The sequence below is a fragment of the Engystomops pustulosus genome, chromosome 5 (assembly GCF_040894005.1).
Source record: "Engystomops pustulosus chromosome 5, aEngPut4.maternal, whole genome shotgun sequence".
Taxonomy (NCBI): Eukaryota; Metazoa; Chordata; class Amphibia; order Anura; family Leptodactylidae; genus Engystomops; species Engystomops pustulosus.
The window spans coordinates 190,256,187-190,277,711 of NC_092415.1; the positions used below are offsets into that span (position 1 = coordinate 190,256,187).

General features: G+C 43.6%; 1 protein-coding gene across 1 annotated transcript in view; it reads right to left on the bottom strand.

Moving 5' to 3' along the window:
- Window positions 1–21,525, bottom strand: part of GPR158 (G protein-coupled receptor 158) — a 162,259-nt gene that overhangs the window by 39,249 nt on the left and 101,485 nt on the right. The window lies entirely within an intron of this gene.

Here is a 21,525-nt window from a genome sequence, read left to right on the forward strand (position 1 = left end):
GTTACATCACAATGATAGTTTTTTGTGCAGAGATGAAGCCCTGAACGTTCTGCCACATTTTCTCATTCTCCTTTCATTATTGGTCACAAATGAGATCTTATAATTAGAGACAAATTTGGTGCAAATTTAGGCGCAAATGAATCGGACATGAGACAATTCCAAAACGCATTTACTAAGGCAGAACTAGATCCATCATAGATCCAAAGCCAAAAAGAAGAACAAACCAGGCGCAAAATATTAATCTTCTTATATTTGTTAGCCATGGCCTCCTTCCTTCTAAAATCAACTTTTATAATTATGGTAATGTTCCGCAACGGCTATGTGAGGTGTTACCAGAGTCCCTCCATGCTGTAGCTGCACAGGCTGTTACACTGTGCAGAAGCACTTCCCCCTTCTACTTTGCTAGATTAGAACAGACAGAGGGGGGGGGTTGCTGAGGGAGCAGGGAAAGGGAAAGACAGTTAAACAGCCAGTGAAGCTACAGAACAGAGGGGCTCTGGTAACACCCCTAGGAGCCCTTCTGGCTCATTAGTATAATTTAAATAGTTGATTTTAGAAAGGAGGCGGTATATAGCAAATATGAGAAGATTATCACAGTCACAGTGCACAGATTTATCAGTTAGGATTTTGATTGCAGATTTTTTTAACAAAATTTATATATGTTTACTGCAGCCACATGGACCTAAAATGTGCAGAAATTAATTAACTTCTATTAGGTTATTTTGCAAGGAGGGGGAGAAAATATGATGTGACCATTACCTACTGTTAATGGTGGACGCTATGATAAATGTTTTATCCTCCTTGTGTCCATCCCTGTAGAGAAGTGATCTCTACAGAACAGGAAGTGTTAGGCTATTGTGAGGCTCCATAGGATGGAAATGTTAATATTTGAAATTTTTTTTTTAAAACGTGATGACCCATGAAAACCGACTGCAATTTGATGTTAAATTAAAGTGATGTTATACAGGAGGAGGTATAAAGTGACTGCATTGTATAAGGTTATGTAAGACGTAAAAAAAAAAAAAAACATAAAAAAATCATAGTTTAAAACGTTCCGGTATTACAGGATTCAAAGCAGAAGGGGGCCGCGTCTGGGGAATAGGCAGTGTTTGTCTTTTCATGTTTTAATGGGCACATTTTTCACCAATGCTCTAAGGGCATAAGAGAGAGATATTTCATAAAGCAAATACCGCGACGCGAACATCGCTGCAAAAGAAGAGGGTATGTAGGTCACGCAGATTTCTCGCTTGAAGGAGTCTTTAACCCACAGAGAAGCTCCTCACACCACACATGTATATACCGTTTACTTTATATAGCACAGATCTGTTATGGGGAATCTGGATCATGCCGCATCCACTTTACAGACCGCACACGGATGAATATTTATGTATTCCGAATTCTACCGACGCAAGGAATCGAGAAAACTCAATTCATTTACTGGACTGCGACTAACAAGGAGGCATGAAGAAGGGATCAAATGGGATAGAAAACTGATGAAGAATGGGACAGCTTTACCCCAAGACGTGTAAGATGTGATGGATGTTCACCAAAAATTCTCGTTTCTTGACTTCAAATTTCGGTGATAGATTTATGCAGAGATACGTTAAAGAAAACTTACCATCAAAATCCATAAACCAGGGACATTACTCATAGATCCAGACATCGTAACTGCAGTATCTTCTTATACAGGGCTGGATTAAGGGTGGTTGGGGCCCCTAGGCGCAAACTGGTGGGGGCCCTTCCAACAATGTTTTTGGAAGTATATAGCCTGCCAGCCCCCTGTAGTATGTAGCCTGCCAGCCCCCTGTAGTATGTAGCCTGCCAGCCCCCTGTAGTATGTAGCCTGCCAGCCCCCTGTAGTATGTAGCCTGCCAACTGGTGGGGGCCACTTAAAAAGTGAAAGTGGTGGGGCCCCGGGGCTTGAGCCCCATGAGCCCCTCCTTTAATCCAGCCCTGTTCTTATATTTGTTATCCTCCTTCCTTCTAAAATCAACTTTTAGATTATGCTAATGAGCCAGAAGGGCGTTACCTGAGCCAGTAGTGGATTATTACATCGGTGGTTTGGGCTGGTACCCTGTGGCCCAAGTCTTGTAGGGGCCCATGGCCACCCAAACCAAACAACAAAATTTTATACTGAGAAGAACCTTCATATATCTGATTTTGCTCTCAATACACATGTACACAAGAGCCGTTTCAGGACCTTTGAAGGTCATTCAAAGGTCCTGAAACCTTAGTTTGAAAGCAGGAAGAAAGTCCTTCCTGCTCTCAATCCAAGGTTTCATCAATTCCCCTAGAAGCTTGACTCTGGTACCATATGTAGGGAGTGATTCCAGACTTGTAGGGGAGGTAATAGTCATTCAGCCCAGGACCCATGGCAGTCTAAATTCACCCCTGACCAGAGCTCCTCAATTCTTTAGCTTCACAAGCTGTTATACTGCGCAGGAGCATTCCCCCCTCCCACTGTGTGAGATGACAGCAGGTAGAGAGAGGGGGAAGTGCTGAGGAAGCAGGGGGAAGGGGTGCAGTGTAACAGCCTGTGAAGCTACAGCATGGAGGAGCTCTGGTAATACTCTCCATTGGTATAATTTTAGAAGTTGATTTTAGAAGAAAGACATCAGATATTGATCACCTTTTCCAGTAATCCCACGGTCCATTACACCAACTGATTGGTTAAAGCAGATCCCATGTTCAGTTTTTCCTATCCTGTCAGGTACAAATTTTGGCTTCTTTATGAGACTTTTTGTTGCAAATGTCTCAAATCCACATGGACACAAGCCACATGAGGGGGTTATATACAGGAGAGAACACTACAGTTGATTTTGGATTCGAGGCTGTGTCCTGCATTCTAGTTACACCCCATGAAGATGACGACATATGAGATTAAACCCTTAAGGGTGAGGTAACACATTGCGTTTTGGCTGCGTTATAAAAGACAATACAATAGCTGAGGAAAGGTGATTTGCCTAATTACATTGATGTTAACATGTTTGTTTACAAAACGTATATGTTAACACACGTGTTAACGCAGGTTAATGCATGCATTAACCTCACGTTTACATTACGTTTTGTTAACGCAAATGTTTACTGTAATTAGGCAAATCACCTCTCCCTCTCCTCAGCTGTTGTAATGTCTTTCAAAACGCCAAGAAAACGCAACCAAAACGTGTGACCTCTCCCTTAAAAGTAACCAATAAATACATTTTAAATAAATAAAAAAGTAAATTAAAAAATGTATGAATTAAAAAAAAAAAACAGGTTAATGTGCAAAATTTTAAGCGTTTAAAGCATGTGATATAATTCCAATTTACATGTTAAAATAGGGTTCATGAAAATAAATCTTTCCTTTGCACCTGCCCTGGACCAGGTGCAAAAATAAGCAAAAAAAGTGATACATAAGTGAAAAGTCGCACGGAACATCTGGAAAATAACGATACACAAAGACACATAAGGCACAGACCGAGGTGTACTTGAAAATATCAGCAAAAGTTGCAGTGAAAAGTCGCAAAAAACGTCAAAAGTCGCAAAAATGAAACAAGTTAAAGGGGTTATCCGGGTTTAAAAAAATTTTTATGGCCGGGCTGGGGAGGGCTAGTTAAACATAATAAACATGGACTTACCTCCTCCGGCGCCGCCAATGTCCCGCGCCGCGGTCCCTTTGATCCGTGCCCCTGTTTGTTTACAGGGGCACGGAAGCCGCGCACAGGGAGCTTCCGGTCCGCGATGTGGACGGCTCCTCCCATCCGTCCCTATCTCTCAGCGTTGTAAGCGCTAGGAGATGGTGCGCATTGGAGCTTCCGGCCGGGACATCGGCAGCACCGGAGGAGGTAAGTACATGTTTATTGTGTTTAAATAGCCCTCCCCAGCCCGGCCATAAGAAATTTTTTAAACCCAGATAACCCCTTTAACTAGCAGAAATAGAGATACATGTTCCCCAAATAGTGCCAAATGACTGCCCAACCAATGGGTATCCAGTCATCGGTAGAAAGGGAATGTTCATCCACCATATGAATACAGTGCATGTGTTACCAAAGTCTACTGCTCCTCGGACCCCAGACCCTGACGATGATGCTTTCTCCAGCGGATAAGGGATTTGTGTCATTGGTGGAAAAGCCCCTTTAACATTCCATATTTCGAAAGAGACAGAAGAGTTTCCTTTTAAAAAGACGGCTTTGATCTGAAACTACAACTTTGGAAGTCAGCACATGGTCACACAATAGCGCAATGTCATATCTCTGGGCTCCGGGAAACCTTTCAAGTCCAGAGATCCTTACAATTATTTTCTAACCTTGCACATTCATATAGTGTTTTGTGGAAATTCGAAAAAGTCAAGGCCACGGAATCAATAAAGCGCGGACATTGTTTAAATGTTACTGAGCACAGAACGTGTCGCTCCTGGGATTTCAAGGAATTGTCTGGAACCTTCCGATAACAACAGTGGGAAAGAGATAGGGACAACGTCTTATAGTGCGGTGCCTCTGGGGAAAAAAATCGGAGGACAAATCCTTCAACAAAAAGGGAATATTAAATGACTTATAGTTCAGAAAACCTTCACACTTTACAGAATTATTATACTGAACGCCCAGTTTCCTAAAATGAAAAAACAGTTCTTACCAAAATTTTACAATCCACAAAATCACTGCTCCGCTGATCGGTGTGGTGTTCCCTATGATGCCTATTCAAAAGACATGGCCACCAGAAGTTTAAAGGGGCTTTGGTCACTACCAGATCCAGGGGCGTAACTTGAGGGGGGGCAGAGGGTGCGGTCTCAACCGGGCCCAAGAGGCTTAGGGGGCCCATGAGATGTCACTTTCCCATATGAGAAGACCAGTACTACAAACCATACATTATGGTCGGGGCCTGGCATAGACTTGGCACTGGGGCCCATCAGCTTCAAGTTACACCACTGATTGGAACATAATGAATATTCTTAGATGTAAGGTACACCAGATTAAAAGGATCAAGTGTTGAAATGCTTCATCCATTGGCCCACATTTATCAAAAATAGTGCAGTCTGTACTATGTGTAGTTTGCCTGTAGAAGGTGCAGATTCATGAATTGTGGTGGCCGTTCTTCATGAATGGTGCACCTTTAACATGGGCTGTGTGACACAATTCTGCCAGACTCTACCTGATAAATGTGGCGCACGGTCCAACTGAGCACCGGAACGACCCTCGCTGTTCAGAATTTTGTGTCATGTCGCATATAGTGCAGCTGCGACACTTTAAAAATACACGTGCAGGCGTTTTGCACCAAAAACAACATTCAAAGTCAGAAAGAAAACAGGTTCAAGGGCTTCAATATATTTGGGCCATTACGTTTCACTGAAGTCTTACGCTTATGTGGCAATAAGTGGCAATAAAGTATCAGCCATGATATATTTTCCATCCAGATATTCTATATATGACAATAAAGTGATCTAGCAATCCTACCCAGAAGATATTTCGGCCGTACTGTACTAGATGCAATGTTGCTAACTGAAAGGTCAGGTATTAGTCATAAAGAAGCAAGACCAAGAGAGAGATGACAAATACACCTCGCTACATGATTTGTCACATCCTTTATTAATCTGATATGGAATGTCAGGGGTCACGATTTATGTAATGATACAAGCAGAAACATGTATAATCCAGATCACAGCTTCTCAACCTTCCTCTACTGGAGCCATCTCTAACGCTGCTTCCAACCTCTAGCCATGCATGTATTTCGGGAAATTAGAAAATATCATAATTACCGTATATACTCGTGTATAAGCCGAGTTTTTCAGCACAAAAAATGTGCTGAAAAACGTCCCCTCGGCTTATACACGAGGCAGTCAGTCAAAATTACTTAAAAAAAAAAAAAAACTTATATACTCACCCTCCGGTGGCCCCGATGTGCAGCGCTGCTCCCCCGATGTCCGCGCGGCTCGTCTTCAGGCATCCGCGCCCGTCTTCTGTCTTCTGCAGGGCGCCGCCATTGTTTTTCCCCCGGGCGTCGCCTAGCATGACGTCAGCAGTGGTGCGTCATACTAGGCGCCGGCCCGGGAGAGAGCAATGGCGGCGCCCCGCAGAAGAAGGAAGACGGGCGCAGAAGCCTGAAGACAAGCGGCGCGGACATCGGGGGAGCCGGAGGGTGAGTATATAAGTTTATTTTTTTATGCTGGGGTGGCTGTATACTACACGGGGCAGGCTGTATACTACTGGGGGCAGGCTGGGCTGGGCTGTATACTACACGGGGCAGGCTGTATACTACTGGGGGCAGGCTGGGCTGTATACTACACGGGGCAGGCTGGGCTGTATACTACACGGGGCAGGCTGGGCTGGGCTGTATACTACACGGGGCAGGCTGGGGTGCTGTATACTACTGGGGGCAGGCTGTATACTACTGTGGGCAGGCTGTATACTACATGGGGCTAGCTGTATATTACATGGGGCTAGCTGTATATTACATGGGGCTAGCTGTATACTACATGGGGCTAGCTGTATATTACATGGGGCTAGCTGTATACTACATGGGGCTGGCTGTATACTACTGGGGGCAAGCTGGGATGGCTGTATACTACTGGGGGCAGGCTGTATATTACTGCGGGCAGGCTGGGCTGGCTTTATACTATAGGGGGCTGGTTGGCTGTATACTGGGGGGGGGGGATCTGTGACCAATGCATTTCCCACCCTCGGCTTATACTCGAGTCAATAGGTTTTTGGTGGTAAAATTAGGGGCCTCGGCTTATACTCGGGTCGGCTTACACTCGAGTATATACGGTAAGTTATTATGTTTGAAGAGGCCACCAGCAAAAACTCTGCATTCCTCAGTAGGTGACACTCTACTGGTTCCAGCAAAGTTAGAATAGATTCTCTATCCACCACAATTACTGAACAATGAGCGGCATTATTTTGGCGCTAGATTTGTTGATTAAGCATAAAATGGGGCAGGAAGTCTGGTCCCACCCAATTAGCATCTGAAGATATCGTGACTGATTACTCTGGAACATTGAGGACAGGAGAAAAAAATTTGCCCACCAGAAACGCCACATCTATTTCAGGATGGAAACAATTGAAAGCTGTTGTAAGTGGTGAAAAGTTGTGTGGATGAGGACAAGGTAGCTCTGCACCCACTTCTCCCCAGTTTTCCTGGGGATCCCTCCCAGATCCCTCTTATCAATACAAATCTACAGACAGCTCTATTGTATCATAGTGGATTTTACTTCTATACAGGGGTGTATCTGGAATTTATGGGGTCCAGAGCAAGGATTATTTTGGGGAGCCCCATAATGGATTAGCACCCCGCGGTTGAGCAGAAAGCACCCCGCGGTTCAGCACCCCACTTCTCCAGGGTTCCCCGAACTTTAGCATCATTCTTTTTCCCAGTTCACAAATCTCTGCATCCTGCTTCTCCTCTTTTCCTTTCACAGGTATAACTTCTCCCCAGTTTCCCAAACATCTGTATCTCCCTCTTCCCTTGTTCCCTAAAGCTCTGCATCCCATGTCTTCCATTTCCCTGAACCTCAGTTTCCCATTTTCCCCGGTTTCCAAAATCCCAGAATCCTGCTTTTCCTCAGTTTTCCAACTCTCAACATCCCACTCCCTGCTAGTTTCCCAAATCTAGTATACCCTTAACCTCAGTTTTCCAAATATCAGTATCCCACTTTTCCCAGTTCCCCATATCTCAGCATCCAGGTTCTCCTGAGTTACCAAAACTAAAGCACCCCCTTTTTCCTTATTTCCCAAAAGCTCAGCATCACACTGTTCTCTAGGTCCCAAATCTAAGCATCCCACGTCTCCCCAGTTCACAAATTCTTTCACTCCCTAAACCTCAGCATCCTGCTTCTCCCCAATTCTAAAAATCTCTGCATCCTGCGTTTTCCCAACTCCCGAAATCTCAGCATCAATGTTAGCTTCCCATTTTACCCAATTCCACAAATCTCAGCATACAGCTTTCCCAAGATCACTGTATCTCAGCACCTTAGTTCCCCAAATTTCAGCATTAGTATTCAGCGGATCATAACCCCTGGACCAGACTGTGACTTAATTTGAGGTATGGGTCCAGGTCGGGCGACATCCCTGCCATTAACACCTGAGATCGGTGCTGGCACCGATCGAGGCTGTTAACTCTTTAAATGCAGCTGAGAAAATCGCCTGTAGTATTTAAATCTCTGGCCTCGTGCAGTGGCACTAGTAACACCAATCTCGGGTGTTACTGGTGGGGGTTCGGGTCCGGGTTTCGGTTGGGTACCCAAACCCACACAGATTTTTCAAGTTCTGAGTCCGCTCATCACTAATTAGGGTCCTACTTTTACCCCAGTTCCCAAAACTGTAATTGTGTGCCCTGCCCAAAATCCAGGTGTGTGAATGTATTTCTGCCACATGTAGATGACACTTCCCAAAATCCTTGCCCCTCCCCCCTCAATGCAATTCTTCAAAGTCTGAATTACCCCAATGGTAAAAAGAAATTACTCTACACAACCCATAAGAACATCTGATGTAAACTTGTAGTAACAACTAAATCCCAGTCTAGAAAGTGACTTGTGCATAATTTGCCATTTTAGCTAAAATGAATAAAAACCCACAGAATCCGTATTTCCATTTTTTTTCGTCACACACGACGGCAGCGCAAATTAGCAACACTCCTCTATTAGGAGATAAAACGCAATATTAAGTGGAAGGTCTGCCGGAATAACAAAGTTCAAGTGTAACTTGCAGTAGTGTGTCAGATTCCCCTAAATAATTGATATTATCCAGTGTACCATGTCTAATCCTAATATATTATTTAGCACCAAGGAACAATTATAGCAGCAAATCATTTCCTTTCGCAGGTACTACATTAATATAGAAACTGTGTTTCCCTTACAATGACCTCGATTATTCCGGAGGTGTGTGTGCGGCTCCTCCTGACATCCATTGTGAGATCAATACCGGAAGAGCAGCAGATAGTCAGGGGATGGACGCTCTGCCTGTTATCATAGAAAATCACTAACGTCCAGTTAACTAATGAGAATTAATTACTGTCCCTATTCCCTACCTACCTGACTGTGTATATAGTGTGGTAAGTGGCATTTACTGGGGGATATGTATCAAGATAAGCGTTACTCACAACTGTCTTGATGACCTTCTTCTCTAGCACTGGCCTCATTATGTGCCCCCCATTATATGGCCCCCCTTCCTCATTAAAAATAATATATTTGTACACTCACACATGTGAGTTACAATCACACACAATATATAAATACATATATATGCAACATATACACAAATACATACAGTACCATGTACACCCAGGCCTCATTTGCACAGACATATACACTCACCGGCCACTTTATTAGGTACACCATGCTAGTAACGGGTTGGACCCCCTTTTGCCTTCAGAACTGCCTCAATTCTTCGTGGCATAGATTCAGCAAGGTGCTGGAAGCATTCCTCAGAGATTTTGGTCCATATTGACATGATGGCATCACACAGTTGCCGCAGATTTGTCGACTGCACATCCACGATGCGAATCTCCCGTTCCACCACATCCCAAAGATGCTCTATTGGATTGAGATCTGGTGACTGTGGAGGCCATTTGAGTCCAGTGACCTCATTGTCATGTTCAAGAAACCAGTCTGAGATGATTCCAGCTTTATGACATGGCGCATTATCCTGCTGAAAGTAGCCATCAGATGTTGGGTACATTGTGGTCATAAAGGGATGGACATGGTCAGCAACAATACTCAGGTAGGCTGTGGCGTTGCAACGATGCTCAATTGGTACCAAGGGGCCCAAAGAGTGCCAAGAAAATACTCCCCACACCATGACACCACCACCACCAGCCTGAACCGTTGATACAAGGCAGGATGGATCCATGCTTTCATGTTGTTGACGCCAAACTCTGACCCTACCATCCGAATGTCGCAGCAGAAATCGAGACTCATCAGACCAGGCAACGTTTTTCCAATCTTCTACTGTCCAATTTCAATGAGCTTGTGCAAATTGTAGCCTCAGTTTCCTGTTCTTAGCTGAAAGGAGTGGCACCCGGTGTGGTCTTCTGCTGCTGTAGCCCATCTGCCTCAAAGTTCGACGTACTGTGCATTCAGAGATGCTCTTCTGCCTACCTTGGTTGTAACGGGGGGCGATTTGAGTCACTGTTGCCTTTCTATCAGCTCGAACCAGTCTGCCCATTCTCCTCTGACCTCTGGCATCAACAAGGCATTTCCGCCCACAGAACTGCCGCTCACTGGATGTTTTTTCTTTTTCGGACCATTCTCTGTAAACCCTAGAGATGGTTGTGCGTGAAAATCCCAGTAGATCAGCAGTTTCTGAAATACTCAGACCAGCCCTTCTGGCACCAACAACCATGCCACGTTCAAAGGTCTCAAATTACCTTTCTTCCCCATACTGATGCTCGGTTTGAACTGCCGGAGATTGTCTTGACCATGTCTACATGCCTAAATGCACTGAGTTGCCGCCATGTGATTGGCTGATTAGAAATTAAGTGTTAAAGAGCAGTTGGACAGATGTACCTAATAAAGTGGCCGGTGAGTGTAGATTATACGCATAACATATATACACACACATACAGCATACAGACATACAACATATACTGTACATACATACAATACCATATAAAGACATACAGCTTATACACATTACATATATACACACACATACAGCAAGTACATACATACAATACCATATACAGACATACAGCATATACATACATACATACAATACCATATAAATGCATACATCTTATACACATCACATATATACACACACATGCAGCAAATACATACATACATACAATACCATATACAGACATACAGCTTATACACATTACATATATAGACACATTTCTCTTAAACTTCTACATGCCGTATAAGCTATTCACATGATGTATGACCCATCTCTTGTTTAAATTTTCCATAAATACTTCAATTTATAGTAGATGTGTTCTGCTCCATCAAAGTGGGTTATTCGGCTGGAGGCTTCCTCTGCAGGGAGTGTCAGGGTCTGCATTATTATGATGATTATAGATGGATGTATGGCAGTGCACAGAAGGTGTCTGCTGCTGACTAGCCGAAAGTTCAGCTGTTGCTTTTCCACTCACAGTTGATTTTCACACAAAATCCTCAGATTCGTTTTCGCATAGATCATTTTTTTTCCCACTCTCAAAATCCCCCACCAATGAAAAAACGAAATGGATGAGGTTTTTTTTTTTTTTAGTTGTTTTGTTTTGCTGATTTTTACCATTTTATAATTCTTCATCTTTTAGCAAAAAGAAATCTTTTGATCATGGTTAAGGGACACTCATCACTATATAAAAATTTGGTTCATCTTCTTTTAGTGACATTTGGATCCATAATAAATTAAAAACTGCTAAATATATTTGGAAAAAAAATCTTCTATTTGTGTCCCAGTAGTTTAGCCATTCCTTCCGCTTTGCTTGTGTTAGCCCAATCCATTAGTCAACCCCCCCATCCCAATTTATAACCAGATGAGAAAGAATTAACAGTGATAGCCAAACCTAGAACAAAGAATCCCAGACATTTTTCCATTTTCCTCCTAACTACATTGATGATGGTGCAGGGTTTCTTTATCTGCTGTAAAGGGGTTTTCGCATGAAAGAAAGTTCTCACATTTTAATCCCCGGTGATGATTACACTGTAAAGATCATTTTAACCCCTTACTCAGTTTTATTGCTGTTTTAGCTCCTATCACTCAGTGATGGTCAGTGTAAGGTTCCAGAGTGTGGGCGGGGACTCTCTAAGCAGACACTTCATGATTCCTCTGAGCTATGAGATGTTGTGTGCTGACAATGTGCTTAGATTATCATGGTATAGGTGTATATTTAGCATCTGAAGATTCTGCTAATATAGGACACATAGAAAAAGAGAGATGAGACAGATCATGAGTCATGAGATGGATATAAGACACAATGGGGGTCATTTACTAAGGGCCCGATTCGCGTGTTACCCGAATATTTCCCTGTATTGCCCCGCTTTTCCCTGTATTGCCCCTGGATTTTGGCGCACACGATCGGATTGTGGCGCATTGGTGCCGGCGTGCACGCGACGGAAATCGAGGTGCGTGGCCGAACGAAAACCCGACGGATTCGGAAAAACCGCCGCATTTTAAAAAAAAAGTGTTGCCCAGCTTGCACTTACCTTCACTAGGAATAGGCCGGTGAACTTGAGTGCGTTCCGATGCTCTTCAGCGCAGCAGCAACACCTGGTGGACGTCGGAGGAACTGCCTTAATGAATCCTGGCCGGACCTGAATCCACCGCAGAGAACGTGCCGCTGGATCGCGAATGGACCGGGGAAGTAAATCTGCCCCAATAACACACTCAGCTCTGCTGCCTCGTCTAATCAATAAAATGCACAGTCAGCACTGACCATAGTTAGGTCCATACGGACGTGTAGTTAGTTTAGGTTCCCAAAAGGGAACCTGTCACCACATTTTTCAAAAATACAACTAGTGACTGGTTCCCATAGAGCCCTATTCACTAACTGACATCCTTTTTTTTAGCTAAAATAGTTTCCCTCAGATCCCCATAAATTTACCTGTTTATAATTTATATATTTATAACTTTACCTGTTTTCCAGGGATGTCTACAGCAAGTCAAGGGGGCATGGCCAGCAGCTTCTCCCCATAATTTCTCAGCATGCAACAGTAATGTCATGTGACCAGTGTCACATCACCTTAGGTCCTACCATTAGCAAACTGTACACCATGCATATAACTGATCACATGAAATCACATGAAGCCTGCAAGGAGGCATGGAGAGGAGTAAAAGTCCATGCAGGCATGCTGTGATTTCATGTGATGAGATACATGCATGGTGTACACTTTGCTGATGTTAGGAGACTAAAGGACCTTAGATGATGTTACCCTGGTTACATGACATTACTGCTACATGTTAAGAAAGTATGGGGAGCTGCTGGATTCAGCCTGAGGAGGCCACACCCCTTGACTCAACTATAGATATCCCTGGCCATCAGGTAAAATTATAAAGATGATTATATGGCGATCTGAGGGAAACAATTTTTAGCTAACAGAAGGGTGGCAGTTAGTGAATAGGGCTCTATTGGAACCTGCCACTAGCTTAGTGGTGACAGGTTCCCTTTAAAGCCATGAAGTATCAGGGAGCAAAGGAGTCTTGGCTCTAACTTTACTTGAGACCTTAGAAATGCAAAATCTGCCCCTTCATGTATTATTTTTTGCATTGTTTTTCTCCACCTCTACAACCTGAGGTTAAAGTCCCATGGCCGCACAACTTACCAACCTCAGGTTACAAATGCAAAAAGTCCAAACTCTTCCGTTTTTTAGGACTAAATGATAGTAATCTGCTCCTCATTAGCTCCCGTCCGCTCTGCTTTCATGTTGTCAGAAAGTGAACAAGTTAAGTGGATCAAAAACAGGAAGATAAGAATAATTTCCGCTACTTTCTAAAGGAAAAGCTTATACCTAGAGCTCAGCTCTCCCATAGTTGTCTAAAAGTTTCCTTTTCTCCTTTCCTTTTTGTTTTAACCAATTAACGATTAAAGAAATCCTTTAAAACAATGTGAATTATTCCTGCTGATCCGGTTAGAAGAGTCTGTGTATGGATTACCAGTATCTGGCCATGAAAGGAAAGCTTCTGCCTGGTAAAGAAGCCGCTAGATACGAAGAGATACATTTTGCAAATTTATGCAAAGGATTTAATTGTACATTTCTATGAAATTGTAATTCTATGTTCTTAGAAATATCTTAATACTAGTTACATTCCAATATACAAAGGACATTCCAACTATAATACTTATCCATTTCCTACATTTTAAAGGGAACCTGTCACCAGGAGACCCATTTTTAGCAGTCCCCCAGTCCCCACAGAGCATAGTACATACACTGCCAAAGTGTTTTTGTATTAAAAATTGGTTTTACAGAAAAATAGATATGTTACCGTATATACTCGAGTATAAGCCGACCCGAGTATAAGCCGAGACCCCTAATTTTACCACCAAAACCTGGAGAAAACTATTGACTCGAGTATAAGCCGAGGGTGGGAAATGCATTGGTCACAGCCCCCCCCCAGTATATAGCCAGCAAGCCCCCAGTAGTATATAGTCAGCCAGCTCCCAGAAGTATACAGCCGGCCTGCCCCCCCAGTAGTATACAGCCAGCCTGCCCCCATGTAGTATACAGCCAGCCTGCCCCCAGTAGTATACAGCCAGCCTGCCCCCAGTAGTATACAGCCAGCCTGCCCCCATGTAGTATACAGCCTGCCAGCCCCCAGTAGTATACAGCCAGCCCCCAGCAGTATACAGTCTGCCAGCCCCCAGTAGTGTACAGCCAGCCTTTCCCCAGTAGTATACAGCAAGCCTGCCCCCAAAAACTCGGCTTATACACAAGTATATACGGTATATTGTACCTTTCATTAGCATCTGCTGTGTGACTAGGCAATTGTCCACTGGGAGTGGCTGGAAAGGAGCAGTCCCCCCGCCCACCCTTGGGAAACAGCTCCTTCATGTGTCTTTTTCAAATATATGAAAACACCCATCACTTGGCTTAGCAACGCCCCCTGCTCCTCTACAGCCTATCCCGAGTGAGGGGAGTTATTCGTTTATTTAAAAAGGACACATGGAGGAGCTGTTTCCCAAGGGTGGGTGGGTGGGGGGGGAACTGCTTCTTTCAAGCCACTCCCAGGGGACGAGTGCCTAGTCACACAGCAGATGCTAATGAAAGGTACAATATAACATATCTTTTTTTCTGTAAAATCTATTTTTTAATACAAAAACACTTTGGCAGTGTATGTACTGTGCTCTGTGGGGACTGGGGGAGTGCTAAACATGGGTCTCCTGGTGACAGGTTCCCTTTAAGGGGGTCTACCAATAATAATAAATAATTATATTATATATTGCTAAAGTATTTTTTAATAACAGCAAAGCCTTAATAATAAAAAAGACACATTTGAGCTTGAATTAAATCCTCCATCAAAATCCATCATGATAAACCAGGGACTTCTATTCGCAGATCCAGGCACGATGACTGTGGTAATCTTCATATATTTGTTATCCATTTGTTATTCCTTCTAAAATCAACTTTTAAAATTATACAAATAACCCTGAAAGGCTCTGGTGGGCATTTCCAGAGCCCTTCTGTGCTGTAGCTTCATAGGCTATTACAATGAGCACTTTACCTTGTATTTCAAGCTGCTGCTAGATTACACAGGCAGAGGGAGGAGGGAGAGAGCAGGGAGTTGGGTGAGACATTTTCTGCTCATGGTAACAGCCTGTGAATCTGCAGCACTGAAGGGCTCTGCTTACCCCCACAGAACCCTCTTGGATGATTAGTATTGTTTTAAAAGATTATTTCAGTGTTGCAATTTTCCTAAGAGACCTATGTTTTAAATCAAGCAGCTTTTACTTTCCTAATTTTAAAAAATCCATCAACTTTTATAATAAATTAAACGAATTACCCAAAATTAGGAAAACATTCTACCAAAAACAGCGCCACACCGAGCCCCGCAGCTTAGCTGCTGTACTACATCGAGAGTATATAGAGTTAATAACTATGGAAAATCACAGATTCAGTTTTAATCTTTAGTCTTTATTTTGATTCATACAAACAAGATTTCAAGTTAGAACAAGGCAGATTGGCTCAACTCTAAGTATAGTAAATGTGTCAAAAATCCTGTTTAATTGCACTTTTTTTTCTGAAACTCTAAAAATAACTGAGTGGCAATTTTCTGTGATAGAGAAATTTACTGTAAATGTCAGCAAATGATTAGGTGGATGCCGAGCATTTATGGCTGAACATACAGTAAAGTAGACCCAGGTGATGAACCCAGCTCCCCATGTGCCAGCTCATGTGTTTTAAAGGGGTTGTCCATCTTTACTTACCTTCTCCAGCGCTCCCGATGTCCTGCAGCTTATCGACTGGTAGGCGGAAGTTGTCAGATGGCGGCACGGGAGATTATTTTTTGTACAGCCTTCCAAAGCCTACCTCTAGATTTTTTAATAAAGTCGGACAACCCCTTTAAGGACAACCAATAAGCTATGGATACCATATGGAGGGGCACTGTGACCACTGACTTGAGTGTGGGAGCACTTTAACTACTGACTGCAATGTCGGAGCACTGTGACTACTGGCCATCATTTGGGGGCACTGTGACTACTGGCCATCATTTGGGGGCACTGTGATGACTGGCCATCATTTGGGGGCACTGTGATGACTGGCCATCATTTGGGGGCACTGTGATGACTGGCCATCATTTGGGGGTACTGTTACTACTGGCTACCGTGTGGGAGCACTGTGACTACTGGCCATCATTTGGGGACATTGTCCCGACTGGCTACCGTGTGGGAGTCCTGTGAGTATTGGCTATAATGTAGGGGCACTGTGACTACTGGCCATCATTTGGGGGCACTGTGACTACTGGCTACCGTGTGGGAGGCCTGTGAGTATTGGCTATAATGTAGGGGCACTGTGACTACTGACCATCATTTGGGGGCACTGTGACTACTGGCTACCGGGTGGGAGATCTGTGAGTATTGGCTATAGTGTAGGGGCACTGTGAGTATTGGCTATAGTGTAGGGGACGGTGACTACTGGCTACATCATGGGAGCACTGTGACTACTGGCTACCGTGTGGGAGCACTGTGACTACAGGCTTTCATGTGGGGGCACTGTGACTACTGGCTATTGTGTGGGGGCACTGTGACTACTGGCTATTGTGTGGGGGCACTGCGACTACTGGCCACTGTGTGGAGGGACTGTGACTACTGGCCACTGTGTGGAGGCACTGTGACTACTGGCCACTGTGTGGAGGCACTGTGACTACTGGCCACTGTGTGGAGGAACTGTAACTACTGGCTACTGTGTGGGGTCAATGTCCCTTCTGGCTACTTTGTGGGGGCATTTTAACTATGGTAGGGGCATATACTGGCCATGCCAGAGTGTCTGGTTCAGCTTTATGGTTGCTGCTGTTAGACACCCCTTGTACCGGCTTATTTCCCAATCATCCCCTCCCATATATGTCCGGAGTACCCCCATACATGTGAATACGTCATCTGTTCCCACCCACAAAATCAGGATTAATCAAAATGAATGCAGAACTACAGTACAAAGGATGCCCGAATTATTTATGCAAACCTAGGAGGATCTAAAGAGCTTTGGAAATCATCAGTTCCCAACTAGTGAAAGCATTTTTGCAACAGTGACCACAGCAGGTATTACACGCTGGTCATTAAATTGAAGTATTTCCATGTAAAATATGGACAATGAAGTCTTCCAGAATGTGGGCTGTATATTTATAGAATGCAGTGGTTAGTAGGGGGGTGTAAAAAGAAAGACCTCCATTTCTGAACTACATTTGACCTACTAGGGTCTCAATTAAAGCTTATTTAACCATAGTCTCAATTTTCTGAGATTATCCTGAATTTTCAGTAACAATCCCAGAAAATGGGGCTCATTTACTAAGGGTCCGTCGGACGCATTTTCGGCAGGTTTCCCGACGATTTCCTTTTTGCGGCGAATTGCCCCAGGATTTTGGCGCATGCGATTGGATTTTGGCGCATCGGCGCAACACAAATCGGGGGCGATCCGTCGGACAACCCGACGGATTCGGATAATGCGCAGGATGTAACATTTAGAATTGTGTCGCAAGACACGCACTTACAAGCACCGGGAAAAAGCAGGTGAACTCCGCCGGACCTTGGCACAGAAGCGATGGATGCAGGAACTCGGGCGGACAACGCACGGCGGGATCGCAACAGGACCGGGTAAGTAAATCTGCCCCATTATGATTACTCAGAAAAGGAGAAGGATTTGAAAAAAATATCTTGCTACAGGTTGGTGTTCCTGGACCAGTTGTTGGCAAACTATGGAGTTTAAAGAGAATCTGTCACCGGAGACCCCCTCTCACCTACAAACCACATACAGAACTTTTTCGATGTCTTTATACATGTTCCACTGCCACCATTCTTAAAAAAAAAAAGGTAAGAGAGACAATGATGTTGTGTTACTGGCTTTGGCATACCTATGTGACTAGAATTCCACCTTGCTCCTCACCCTACCTTCAGGAATTCTCTTCAGCCTGGTTAGCAGTGGCAGCCTCAGTGAAGAGATGGGATAGCTTGACTGAATACTGCAGCTACCTGCCTGTGGGACTTCTAGTCCCATGGAAAGAAGCATCAGTGGAACTTGTATAGGCATCTATAAGGTACTGTGTTTGGTTATTTGTGGAGGGTAGCAGGTACTCTTTAAAACAATAGCACAAGCTCACATATGAAATATGAAATTAAGCTCCTGTGTATCCTAATGAATTGCTTTCAATTTTGAAATCCTTACTGAATTCCTTCTTGCTATCAAAGATTGACAAAAAAAAAGTTGTACGCTTACATTGAAGTCTATGGAAAAGAAAGGGGAAGGATGGGAGCAGGGCCCACCAAATCGTGTCTAAATACATTAATGCCCCCCTCCCCACCACCAAAGTTTGCATGTGCGTGCACAAGATTTAGTGGTGGAGAAGAAGTGATGGGAAGGCAAAAATAGGGGTAGTAGACAGATGCAGGAAATGCTATGTGAGAGGAGAAGTTGGACAGCAAAGAGTGATGTGGTTAGATCTTGGGTTAAAACAGTGGGGCGCATTTACTTACCCGGTCCAGTCACGATCCAGCGGCGGGTTCTCCAACGCTGATTCGGGACCGGCAGAGACTCACTAAGGTCCATGCGTCGATATCCACTAGATGTCGCTGCTGCGCCAAGGTCCGCTGGAGTTCACCGGAGTTCACCTTCTATTTCTTGGTGCAGGTAAGTGCTTGTCAAGTGACACTTTTTTTTTTAAATACCACGTTTTTTTAGAATCCATTGGGTTTTCCGACAGCCACGCCCCCCCCCCCCCCCCCCCCCGGTTTCCATCGCATGCAACCGGCGAAATCCGATCGTGTGCGCCAAAATCCTGGAGGAATTCGGCGCATATTGGAAATCGTCGAGATACCCGACGGAATTGCGTGATTCGGACCCTTAGTAAATGAGCCCTAGTATGAGGTAAGATCTTGGGTTAAAGTATCCTAGGGGGCCTTAAAAATTGTAAAATAAATGGAAAAGCTCACTTTCCATAGAACGGATATAAAAATAAGTCAAATCATAAACATGTTGGATATCAATGCGTCCCAAAATGTCCGATCTTTCAACATATAAAAACAGTTATTCCAGGCGTTCAACCCCATTACAGAAAATATTGGTCAAATGTACAAAATGCCACTTTTTTGCCTTTTTGCAATATATAAAAAAATGTAACAAAAAGTGATAAAAAGGTCATACAGTCCTCAAAATAGTAGCGATGAAAACGTACGCTAATCCTACAAAAATGACACCCAACACAACCCCATACACTGAAGTATGAAAAAGCTATTAGCGCCAGAAGACGGCAAAACTAAAAAAAATTGTACACAATTAAATGTAAAAACAATTAAACAGTAGTGCCCCCATGAATGTACCAAACCAAAGAATAAAGTAGAGCTGTTATTGGGAGCGCACAGTGAAAGTTGTAAAAACTGAGCCCACAAGAAAATGGTGCAAATGCATTTTTTCACAGATTTTACAGCATTTGAAATTTTTTCCTGCTTCCAAGTACAAGGCATGGAATAATACATACAGTTCAGTCACAATAAATTACAATTTGTTACACAGAGAATAAGCCCTCACAGAACTCTGTACCTGGGAAAATGAAAAAGTTATACATTTTTGAAAGTAGGGGGCGAAAAATGAACGAAAAAAGGCTGTGACACAAATGGGTTAAATTACCTTTCCCCAGATGCTGCAGCTACACAAACCGATGCTAAAAACTGAATTTTTTTTAATAATAAGCCCCTGTACCGACTATTGTGAGAATGTGGGTGAAGGTCATTGTTCAACTCGTAAGTCATCAAAGTCCTTCTCAGTTTGGAAATTTTATTTCTCTCCTAAGTTATTTAGGAACTTTCTTCTCCCCTTCCCTTTCTTATTCCCAATGGCTTATTGGGTTTTTAAACGAGAATCCATTTTCACTTATAAAACACTGAGTAGTAATTACATAGTAATTACAAGGTACTAATTACAATTAGTAGCCGAAAAGAAAAGTTCTGGTCGCTCACGTTTTTTTTTTATCATTAGCTGATTTAGCATTCAATGTTCTTTCCTTTTCTAAGGCTTCGGGAAGACCCAAAGACCAATGACGGGGGAGGGTAGGGGGGGGGGGGGCCTTATCGGTCAGTAGCAAATGCATAGATGGAGTGGTATAAAATGTCACATCTAAATGTCAACCCCATTTATACAACGCACTAAAATAACACAACGTACAGGTTCATTTTTCAGGGTAGTGGAAGCTTTATAATTACCATTTCCCGATGGGATAACAGCTTGGATGGACGTAGCCCACTTCTCCGCTGTATGACTGCGGAATATTTCATTATGAATAATACCATGCAGTGGGGCAGATTTACCAATGCTATCTCAAGGTCAGACTCAGGGGTGACTCTAAACTCTCTGCTGTCTGAGGCAAGCTATAGAATGGTGCCCCGGGGGTAATAAATCAGGTTATTTTTTAAGTAATTGGGTTCTCCATGTAGTGTCTTACACCCAAGCTGACATCAGGCTTGAAGAGAGACTATTTTAAGTGGTAGGTCCTGCTTTGTATCACCTGATACTGCCCCCCCCCCTATTTTGCAGTGGGAGGTGCTGCCTGAGGCAAAAGGATTCAACTTGCCTCATGGCTGGTGCACCTTTGCTTAGACGGCACTTCGTTTTTTACATTGTTTAGTATGAAATAAACTATGAAATAATCACAATCCCTAACAAGCCACCTGGAGTTGTGATTATTTCCCCCATTGGCCAGTGTGAAGCATTCCTGCCCCATGCCTGCGCACTAGCTTTGGCTTGCCCCTATTCAGGCCTGAGAGCTATTAAGGTATAGAGCAATTCTAGAATGGTGGAGCCGCCCACCATATACATCAGGAGTGACTGCTGAGTAGAGCTGTTATTGGGGGCGCACAGTGAAAGTTGTAAAAACTGAGCCCACAAGAAAATGGTGCAAATGCATTTTTTCACAGATTTTATAGCATTTGAAATTTTTTCCTGCTTCCAAGTAGAAGGCATTGAATAATACATACAGTTCAGTCACAATAAATTGCAATTTTTTCTAAAACTTTTTATGACCCAGATCTTCAGAAAATTTTTATGCAAATTTTTCAAGCGGCTACAGGGGCGTGGAGTAGCCGTGCCTAACCTCCTGTCTTCGGATCGTCTGAGATCCCGCAGTGCTCAGATGAGATGCGCAGCACCCCGGGATCTTAGACAAGTGCGTGCAGCTGCTGCGCTCTGAAGACAGGAGGCTTGGAGGGATTGAAAAAGGCTACTGGGGCGCGGAGTATCTGTAGCTTCCGCTCCATGGGGCAGATACTCCACACCACAGTAGTCTCTTAAGAAAATTAGCAAGATCTGAGGATCTTGGGCACAAAACGTTTTAATAAAAAAAGGATTAGACTAGACTATTACAGGATCCTGCCACCTTGGTAGGTAGATTCATGATGGTAGGTTTCCTTTTAAAGGAT